This window comes from Carassius gibelio, chromosome B18 (assembly GCF_023724105.1).
Source record: "Carassius gibelio isolate Cgi1373 ecotype wild population from Czech Republic chromosome B18, carGib1.2-hapl.c, whole genome shotgun sequence".
Lineage (NCBI taxonomy): Eukaryota > Metazoa > Chordata > Actinopteri > Cypriniformes > Cyprinidae > Carassius > Carassius gibelio.
In genome coordinates this window covers 19,425,241-19,437,167 of record NC_068413.1, presented here as the reverse complement: position 1 = coordinate 19,437,167, position 11,927 = coordinate 19,425,241, and positions in this window count along the sequence as shown.

Below are 11,927 nucleotides of genomic sequence, written 5' to 3'. Positions count from 1 at the left end.
ACACACACACACACACACACCTAACAGCAGGTAATGAGCAGAACCAGACTGTCACTTACGTCAAACCGAACTCTCTCTCTCTTTCTCCAGCTCACTGGGACGAACGTCTGTATTTTTCTCCGAGTCCTCCAGGATCATTTGCTTTCGTCTTCTCCTCCTCTGTCCTTCTTCTTCACTTTGTCATTGTTTTTCAGCACCGGTTGTGCTCTTACTGCAGTGTGTTTGTGTTTATGTGCAGCATATAGTGTGTTAACTACGTCTCACGGCGGTACTGTTGAAATAATTAATGTCTTTCTTAATTGTTATGCATGCAAATCATCATTGTTTCTTGTCGTTGTGGCACAATACGGTTATGTGTGTGTGTAATGCAGATCTAATCCCTTTGAGGAGGTGAGAGAGCAGCTGCTTAGCAGCCAGGACCCTATAGGGAATAAAAGACGAATGTTTCAGCTCAACACACACACACACAGTGCAAATGATGCTGTCATACACTTCAGCTTAACGCCATCCTATTATGCAATAAACATCAACTGCGTATTTAACCTCATGCTAAACACTCACCTTCCACACAGAAAAGGCACTTACACTCACATATACTTGTATAAGTGGATTAGACTGTCAAAGTAGGACACAGTTTGAAGCTCTTAGCTACAAGCGTCCTTGACACAGCCATCATTATGAGCAGGCAAAACAAGCCCAAGACCTCATACGCCATCAATACACTGGACAGCACGTCTTGACCCACTGAAACTGACTCGGTGATGATTTCTGGATGTCAAAGTCACCGAAGTGATATCAATAATGAGCAAAGTGGAGCTTAAGCAAGTCAAAGATTAGAGCATGAGGTCATGTGTTCATTTGTCCCATCTGGCTCCCTGAGTACATGTGCACGCACAAAGTTACGTCTGCTCTCGGCCTGGGATCTGATCAATAGCTTCCTCTCTGTTAGAATGAATTGTCAAGTATACAACGAGACAAACAAACCACCTGTTGTTCTCATTTTCTTTCACTCCCTTGGCTATCCATTCTATTTCACTTTAGAAGTAGTTTGTCTGAAGGCCAAGCAATGATACAATTCTCACTTTCACCCTGTACAACCTGACATATGTTGCTAGTATTCATATGGAAAAAAGGTAAGATGAAATTCTGATAGTTTATTTATATCAATGAGATCTTAATAACAATAGTCTATAACTATATAAATATCAGATGTCACTCTTTATCTTCTCAATAATGTCTTAGTAACATGTTTTATGGTCAAAGGTCTAAAGTTTTAAAACTTTCAATGCAAATGCAATGCAGTGATGATTGGAAGATGAACAAATAAACACTTGATACACCAGTTAAGGATCTAAGGATTGATCATGTCGATAATTTAGAGGCTGTGCTGTAAATGGTGAAAGTTAACAAATACCTTACTTACTTTCTTATAAATGCAGCTAAAAATATATGTTCTCTCATCATTTACTCACCATAATAGTATATGAAGCACAAAATGAGATAATTCAATGAATATTATTCATTGTGACTAATGATTTACTGTCACACAAGCATATACTCTGGAATGACTTGAGGTTGAAGTTTTAATTTTTAAATGAAATATACCTTTATATTTGATCTATTTCTAAAGCTATACTCTAAAAAATACTGGGTTGTTTCAACCCAACTTTGGGTCAAACATGAACTTACCCAACATTCGGGTTAAGATTGAATGTAAAAATGTAACTCAATGGTTGTGTTTGTCCATATCTGACCCAAAGTTGGTTTGAAACATCCCAGTATTTTTTATAGTGATATAGTTAGAACGCAGAAGACTTAATATAGTGCTTAAGTCATATGGAATACTTTTATGATTATTATAAACCATCTCAGATGTCCACGGACATCAAATAGTGTGCTAATGTCATTGCATATTGCCTTTAAACACTCTAACTGGAATACTGCTCTGGAATACTGGCTTCACTCAACCGGGATTCCCGGAGTGAGGTTATCCACATACACATCCGCACGTGTGACTAGCACATCCATAAATGCACAAACAAGCTTGTGGTTTTAAGGTTAATATTGTTTATCAAGAGGTTTTTCTGCTCAGATCAATAAAAATCTTCATGAAAAGATGCAGAGAGATGAAGAACGAATGAGTGATTAATGGAGAGAAACACTGGGGGATGAGGAGAAAAAGAGAAAATTCGTCTTAACAGTAATTGAAAACATTATTTCGCCTCAGCACCTGTCAAGGTTTGTTCATCCATCAGATGCACATTCACACGTTAACACAAGACACTTGAAAGGGGCAAAAGAAAGCATATATTTGGTGTAAGAATACAATATTTAAACCAGACCATCATTCAGTGGCAGTGGTGTCTTTTTTTAGCTGGTTATCAAGCAGATAGAGAGGCTGATGGGAAGGATCTCATGTCCGTGGCCAAACGAAAAAAGACCTGTCCCTCCGCTAATGGCATCATTCAGGTGTGAAATGAATCACCTGACCTTTGCAACACACACTCACAAATACAAACACACACCTCTCTATTAGTGTGAGTCAAGCTGTCTTTCAATCTCTACACAGCTGAATTTCTCCTGAAGGAAAACCAATCCCAACGGGAGGCCATTCATTTATCCGTTTAGTTTCTCTTTCTGTCAATCTGTCTCCTCTTCATTCGAACATAACCTCTTCCTTTCTACAATCCATTCACAAGTTTCAACTGGAATAAAAAAAAGTCTGTCCTCTGTGTATTTTATCTCTCACAAGCAGACACTGGCCATTTGATCTATTTCAGTCCATTCGGAAATCCACACGCATTCAAGATACATCGAGCACTGAACCCTAAAGTCATGGAAGGCAATGCTACAAAATCACTCAATTAATCTATCTATCTATCTATCTATCTATCTATCTATCTATCTATCTATCATCTATCTATCTATCTATCTATCTATCTATCTATCTATCTATCTATCTATCTATCTGTCTGTCTGTCTGTCTGTCTGTCTGTCTGTCTGGTGTGTGTGTGTGTGTGTGTGTGTATAAACAATGTATTTGACATTTTTATTAATTTTTTATTCAGTTATGTCATTCACCATTTTTGGGACTGTAGGTCAAACTATCTGCTATTGGTTGATCAAACAGATAGTCCCGCCCACAGTCACAGTGTTACATTTTGGGGGTCACCACTTACTAACCTACTAACAGCTGTCTTATCATATTAAGCTAAGATGGGATACGGCATATTAGTGCCAAAATAAATTACACACTTCACCTTTAAAAATTACTGTACATCTGTGCATGTGTGTGTTTTGGTGGCTGTGATGCGAGCATGAAGGATATTTTTAGCCGACCTCTCATAAAATACTTCTATTTTCCGCTCTCATGCTTATTACTGGAGGCGTAGGTGTTTTCATTGTGGGCTGAAAGCGCTAAACAGCAAAAATGGAAATTCTGTCATCATTTACTCACCCTCATTTTTTTCTAAATCATATGGAACCTTTCTTCAATGGAACTGAAAAGGACAGCTTTAGCAGAATGTACAAGCTGCTCTTTTCCATAAAATGTATGGGGAAGTCATGGTCTAGTGTGTGTTCACGGTGTGTGTGTCTGTGTGTGTGTGCACTTTGGATGGGTTAAATGCAGAGGACGAATTCTGAGTATGGATCACCATACTCGGCTGTATGTCACTTTCACTTTTGCATTTTTTTTCCCTTTGCTGTAGCAAAGCAATTCCACTTCCATCAAACCTGACTCATCACAGTCACACGACTCTACAAAGGTACAAGTTTTGAATAAAATATGCGACTTCTACTGGTGTGTCCCATTTTCAGTTAATAACTAGAATGAATTTCTGTCTTGTCATACTTTTATGGCTCTTTTTGAAGCTCGCAAACCCTGGTATGTTTTAAAAGAGCAGCAATACCCGTAACACACACACACACAGTTCAGTGATGGACGTGCAGGTCAGTAAGATTGGAAGCAGTGCCTGGAGCCCGTCTGGTAGTTCAGAGAGCCAGACATATAAACACACAAACATTGTTAATCAAGTTCGGGAAAGTACCAAAGAAATTCAATTATGAATGTTCCTACGTTTCTGTTCTTGATCACTGTTCTTAAGTCAGTTTAAAATGTACATTTGGCTCCAAAGTCAAAGAAGTGAGATCACTTCAGAATTAAAAAAAAGAGGATGAAATATTTCTGATTATGCAATATTTCAAGTTCACTAATCAAATAAGTAAATATGTGACTGACACTCAAAATGGTCTAATGCTTTCAATGCAACTTTAAAAAAAAAGTCATGTTTAGAACTGGTGGTGAAACCAACAGAATCAGGAGTGAGCACCTTTACATCCAGTGATGCCATCGACTACAAATCCATAAAAGTATTCAAACTAAAGCATGTCCAGTACAGTTATAAGTTAATAAACAGTTAGGCATTCAATAATTGTTGAATGAAATTATATTCCATCAAATGGCCTACTGATACCAAAATATAATGGTACTGTCTGTGATCACATCACAAATTGCTCTACCTCATTATTTAATTTTTCTTTTTCCCTTCTCCTCTACAGTATTGTCAAACCACTGTAATTTCAACATTTCATAAATTCGATTAATAATCAGAGTCATTCAGAGCTGCACGTGCAGGTGTTGAACTTCATAAAGACCAAAAAGTCAACGCTGGCAAATGACGGGATGCATTTGAAGGTCAGATTTTAAGGTGTTGTTAAACATGCATTTTATCAAGCACTCTTTTTGTTCGCCGTGATATTTCACTTTTTTGAGCTAAAAATAGGTCACATATGAGATTTGCTTAGATCCAGTGATAAAGTGAGGCGGTGTCTACAAGGGTCATGTCTAAAAAGGGTAATATTTTATGTATGTAAGATCTGAAATGTGGAAACAGTGATGAGAGAGGGCAAACATTTTGCATTTTAGGTCAGAATTGCTGTCTAATTGGCCGATATTGTCTTATAAATAGCTTGGATAGCACTTCATCCTTTATAACATGGAATTTTGAAAAAAAAAAAATGTTTGTTTATGTTGCAACAAGATGATTTATTAATTTTTTTTTCTGAAAAATGACAGTTTAGAACATATAAGGTAATACAAAAATATTGTAAATATGGCATCATTATTGTTTGCTTACAAAGTTAAAAACAGCTTCAAATGATTCAATGTGTATGCGAACTGTTTTTAATTCAAAATGAATAATAATAATATATGGAAATAATAAATCAAATAATATGGAAACCTAGTCACTGTTCTTTAACATTTAAAGCAAAATGGGCACAAAGGGATTTGAAATTTAACTTTTACTCAAACTGTAATGTATATGATAGGATACAATACAGAAAATTATATATTTTTGTGTGTATATATATATATATATATATATATTTTTTTTTTTTAATCTTACAAAGCTATACTCTATTATGCTAAGCTCGACTTTCCTAAAAAACAAAATCTGTGCACTTCAAAGATATATGAGGCAGAACCTTTTGTTAATTAAACTTTTATAGCTATCGATTAAGAAGATTGATTAAAAGTAGGATTTGATGCTTAAATCTGAACAAATATGTTATTTGAAAATCAGAGAGAGAGCGAGAGAATCCCTCTCCTCTCCTGTCCTCACACTGCATCTGTGAGAATAACAAAGACGTCTGTAGGCAGTGAAGCAAAAGTGAGATAGAAAAAAAAACTGCCTTCTTTTACCACAGTGTCTTCTGAATTTTGTTATCGAAAACAACATTTCCAAGAAGTCCCCTCAAAGAATTGACAAACATGGAAAATCAGGTTCTCATGAAAGAATTGTAATTTGTTTGGCTCTTTTCTGCTGCGCTGAAGCCCCGGTGATGGAGGAAAACTCAGAAGCAGTGAAGCTTTGAGAATCGATAACCTGGAGGGACAGAGGAAGTGCGGAGCACCGTGTGTATGTGCTTTCATCCGCTCTCAGAGTAAAAGGTCACTGATGTCATCTGTAGGTGTGTGTCTATGTGTGAATAAGTCAGTAGTTGTGTGTGCATGATTCAGCAGATGTTTTTTTCTGTCTCAGTGGGCTGTGAAGATCAGAGTCTGCCCTGTTAATCACTGTCAACCAAAGACACATTTACTTTGGGTGCTTTTATCTACATTCTTACATTTAACCTCCGCTGCATGTTTTTGTGTGTGTGTGTGTGTGTGTGTGTGTATTATGTGTAGGCAAGTATGACTTTTGCTATCGTCACCCTTAACCCAAAGTATTGAACTTGGTTCACAGTCTGTGTTACACACATGAACATATCTCAAAATAAGTGAGAAGCGTGCATTACTTTTCTAAGAAACTAACCACTGACATAACCATTGCAACCTTCTGGAAAGGCCTAAACATGCATAAAAACACACATAACATCAATCAAAAATCCAAAACACACTCCAAACCTGATCTCAGGAGCATCTTTTTCATATAAACTGTGATTCTATAAAATATATTTACTTATGTTTGCACAGGCACTAAAAAGTAGAATTGTGAGCTTATCTTATACTTTTTTCAAAATAATATGTGAAACATTTTCTCAGAACTGAGAGATGTTAAATTTCAATTCTGAGAAGAAAGGTCTGAATTGTGAGATATAAATAGCACCTTCATTTTTTTTAATTCCAGGGCGGAAACCAAAAAAAAAAAATCACAAGAAAATAAGTCAGAATTACAAAATGTAAACTCAAAATGAATTGAGAGAAAATAAGTCGGAAACTGCAAGATATGATTAAGAATTGCGAGATGTAACTTGTAATGGTGAGGATATAAGTCAGATGTTCTTACTTTTTTGTCAGATTTGCGAGAGAAAATTTTCAGACTAGTATTTATTTATTCTTAATCTATGGCAGAAAGAAAAATGTTAATGTAAACTTGTAATTTCAATAGAAAATGTTAGAATTCTGAGTTTATATATTTCATAGATCTGTCCTTTTTTAAATTGTGAGGATTTGATTTCTTTTCTATCAAGGAAACAGGCGTTCATAGTCACCCTAACTGAGATCATATGCAGCACACATTTCACAGTCACATTTCCTCCAGATTTTTTGTTTGTTTGGTTTGTTTTTCGACGTGATTTTTAATTTTTTTTTGCATGACATGATGCCAGGTGAGTGTGTGTATCCCAGGTGGTTTATAATGAACTAAGGGTCTGTGAGATTGAAATGTCAGTGTGCTGTTGGGGAGTTGAGCTGTAATCACATAAAAAGGTCAACCGAGTGTTTCCAGTTTCGCACGCAGAAAGGAAAACAACAAGAAAAGTGTGTAACCTTAAGCCCACGCTAATACCAATGAACACAAAGGCTGGCCTAACACAACTCTTTCAAGTGTTTACCAATCAGCTATTGCTTTCAGCCTCACTATTAAATCCACTAATAATCTGATTCCACATGAAAGGAAAAGGCCATTCATAGTGTCCTTAAAAAGAGACCTTCACTGCATCCCATCACTGGAAGCATCTATCAGGGTCACAGTTTAATTAGCCTTTTGTGTTTCCAACAGAAGCCTGCGCTAAAAAGCACAATCTCCTGGGATTAGACACGATAAAAGGCATGATTGCTTTTTTATATATATTTATTTTCTAAATGACTTGGGATTCATTCACACAGAATGAGATTTTGCGATACTAAAAACATGAGACTCAGGGCAGTGTATTGAAAAAAATGTCATGTTTTCATGCACGAGGCGTCGCAAAAGACATACTGGAAAGGTCAAACTTGTCTAGCACAGGCTTGCGTCTAGAGAAACTGTGGAAAAGGAGAAAGCGTTGGTATTGATCCCGCTTTTACTGCTAGAATTTTAGAAGTCTAGTTTCTTCCTAGATTGGAATTTTTTTAGGAGTCTCATGGCACATTGGTGACATCTAAAGGATATCAGAGCCTGTCTGTTGTTCTGGCCCTGTGTAATGAATGAGGTCACACATTTATCAAAAATATCTTCAGATGTACACCTTCCATCTGTGTTCTGCCCACCCATGTCATCTCTGCACAGACTAAACACCTCGGATCTGAAGATAGCCCTCACAGTCATAAATCAAGAACAAGAATCAAAGTCCACATCTCCTCTGATCTCAGGTACACACCATGAGAAAAATCAATACAAACCTGGAGTGTTTTTAAAGTGAGGCTGTTGGGTTCACATCAGAAGGTACATTAGAAGAAGATGACTAGTCGTTTGCAGTTAAACCAAAAGATTGTGTAGTCAGGGGAACGCTTGATCATGTGACTAATGTGTAAAAGATCCCACCTTCTTTGCATATATATGCATTGCATTATGAACTCAAGGTGAAGTGACCTTGAGCTCCTGAAGACAAATGTGTTTTGTTGGACTCTGAATCATATTCTAACCACATTATTATTTATGAGAAGTCTGTTCTGGTCAAGTGCAGTTCTCTATTTTCTTAGCAACACTGTCCATTTGTTTCTCATCGGAATGTATTAATGCATTTGAAATCAGAATTTGACATTCAAAAGGTGTTCCAAGGACATGCAGGGATTTTATACTCGACTCAGATGGGGCAGGTAATACATATGTAAAGTGCTGGGGTCAGATGATGTACAGAATTAATCCAAGCAAATGTGTTTGCTCTGTCTGTGTGTGAGAGGATGAGATGAGAGTGCTTGACAGACACTCAGATGGATCAAGCATTGGAATAATACACAGCGCATACAAAACCTCTGCTCTTACCCCCGATTTCACTCAACATGGGGACAGGAGAGCAGTCAGTCAGTGGACAAGCAAGGTAACACGTGTTACTTGTTTCAAAAGGAACTCAGTAGGCTATTAAAGTAATTTGTTGCTTTATAGTTACTTGAAAAAGCAATCTGATTATGTAACTCAAAACTGCTAATAACTTTGTACATGGGGATCAAGTAATTCTAAGCAAAAGTGTATATTTTTTGCTCAGTTTTGGCATCTGAATAAAACTGATTTGTATTTTCATCATTTAGTATCAACTCAAATCTCTATTATAATATATGAACCACAAAAGCCTTATAAAAGTCAACAAAAACACATCAATCTGAAATGAGACACATATGATTCTTTTTTTTCCTACTTTCACCAAAAGACAATTATTATAATTATATTATATTATTGAATATATCAGGCTTTACGGGGTTAATCTCCACACATTTTCTTGAACTTGATTTCATTTAACTGATGTGTTTTTGAGTGTAACATCAGCAGGTTGTAAGGTTGCATCAGCCCTTCTGCTTCGCCGCTTGTGTTTGGAAAGAATCAGTCGGGTGGATTAATGACACTTGATCTTTACAACCTGAGAAAAACAAGCAAGCTAATTCATCCGTTCGGACATCACTGATGCCTACTCAGAGCTTCCATTAAAGCCCCTGCATGATGCTATCTGCATTACAAAAATCTTCTTGGGAACACTATGCTATTTCATTACCCACAATGCACCTGTCTCTCTGATACGAGTTTGTGTGGGGATTAAACCAAATCGGGTGCTGACCTTCATTCCTGTGATAACGCCACCTCACACTGGTCACAGATCAGCAGTGGACACATTAGCTTGGACTCTGAGGTTGTGATAAAACAGGTCATAGTTCTTCACTGATGGATGATTGTATGATAGGAGATCCAACAGTGTTCATAGAGGTGAAGAAGAAGAGAGAATTGGGCAGGGGGATTCTCTTGATGCTTTTTTTTTCAGATATCAGGATTCAATCTTTGCTGCTTTCTAAAAGGTCAATTAGAGATGTCAGATATGCTGAGATACTACTGCTTAATCTGACACAGCCCCTTCGAGCCTCGGATCAGCTGATGTCCCCTGATGTCTGTCACTGATTTACATCTTGTTTTGACTAGTACCACCATGCCCTGCTCAACACTGAGGGTCTAATTCCAAAATTATTCCAATTTTAAAAAGAAAGGAATTTTGTGTGTTCTTCCATGAGTTTTCATATTGTTATCCCTAAACAAAAGACTCTAATGGTTCTTTTTAAAGTGAATCAAAAACATACAGGTCAAACCATATACTGTATAAAAACATGGATGTAATGTCTGTGACGTCAGGCTTCCAAAGAGTGTTTTTGAAGCTGAAAGTTCCTGGAGGCGGCCGTCGCCAATATTGCAGCGTGTCACTGAGCATCACTCCTGGATAATCGAAAATGGGCAAAAAGGCGGGAACTGGTTGCTGAAGCCTAGCTCGCCTAGCAATGTCAACGGGCAATCGCCCTGTCACTCATGTGGCCATGCCCTTAATCATGCAGAACTTTAAGTCTTAATATAACTTAAACTGTTATAAACTTGAGTTATAAAAAAAAATCACCCCCCCTCACAGTTGTCATGAAGGGCAAAATTAGCTATATAGACCAAAATAATTTTTTGATCCAGGCTGTAAACGTATTTTTTTTTTCTTTTCTGCTGTAAAGTTGAGCATTTTAACATGGTGGCTGACTTGCTGCCTCGCTGCCATGAGGCAATGACTTTGTAGGCAGCGTTTATGCACGAAGGCATCTCATGGAACAGAGTTCTATCAGTTTAATGATCTACGACAATATAGAACGAGTTTTTGTGATAACTAAACAAATATTTAATTACTATAATACTGATTTCTTGCTAGAACTAACATCAAAAGTGCAAAAAGTCAGAAATATACATTTACACACAAACTTACCACCAAACGCAACTTTCAGACGCCATCTTTTTTTCTTTCTTTTTTTTTTTTTTGCAGCTCAAACATCACGGAATGGAATGCACAGGATTGTGGGATATCAAAGGCAGTAAAGGATAGGCTACATCTATGTTGCCTTCAAAATTCGATCAGAAGAAGGTACCTCCGGGGACAGGAAATAAAGCAGAATTTGGATTTGAACGTGTCTTGATGCCTTCCTTCATTGGAAGGCAGCATTTTAGAGTTGTTCAGAATGCCGCCTGTGGGATTGACTCTCTTTTGCAGCCAGCCTCTTGCGGACAGTTGACGAATTACAGTTTAAGTCAATTCTGTATTGGCTTCACGAGAGAGAGCGGGAGGTTGCCGCTTGAGTCAAGAGTGGAGTCAGATTCCTCAAACAAATGACTCTGTCGGTTCTTTTCAGTTAATCAAAAACACAATACGACTGTAGTACAGTTCCCTAAACAAATGACTCATATACTGTAACATGCATCTCAGTCGGTGTAGTTAGATTCCCATACGAATGACTCTTATGAGCTGGTTCTTTTTGATGAATCAAAACAGCTGGAGTGAAGATTCTCATTCCCCAAACAAATGACTCTTATGAGATGGTTCCTTGTAGTGAATCAAAATCATACAGCTCAGCCAGTGTAGTAAGATTACTGAACGAATGACTGCTATAAGATGGTTCTTTTTAGTTACGCAGCAACTTAAGTAGTTTTTCAGCCAGCTATTTTTTTTATTAGAGTTATATTAATTATCAGTACTTGTACTCAAGTAAAATATTTCTTAAGTAATACTTTTACTCAAGTACAATTTCTTAGTACTCTTTCCACCACCAATTATTTATAAATTACAGTGGATTTGGGCATCCATCCGCCATGACACTTGCTGTAAGAAAAAAAAAAAAAATGTTGGATTTCTGTGATGACTAGAATATAGCACCACTGGAAAAGGCTCTCAGCCAATCAGATTCCAGGACCAGAAAGAACTGTATGTATCTCTCTGTGTGTGTATATAGAACACAACCTCCAATTCCAACACTGTCTGTGAATCAGTGCTCAATAACAAGATAGAGCTGAAGCTGAAGAGCTGAGTGTGCAGTAGAGCTGTGACAGATCTCACTCATGACGCTGGCGAAGGGTTTCGTCTAAAGTGCCTCCAGAGGGAGAGAAATAAGAGCTTGGTGCGTCTGAAGAGGCTTATAAACCCTTTGATCCGAGCCCATATGTTCAGCGATCTCACACATGACTGAATCTGACAGCAAACTGTATTCACACTGTTCACTT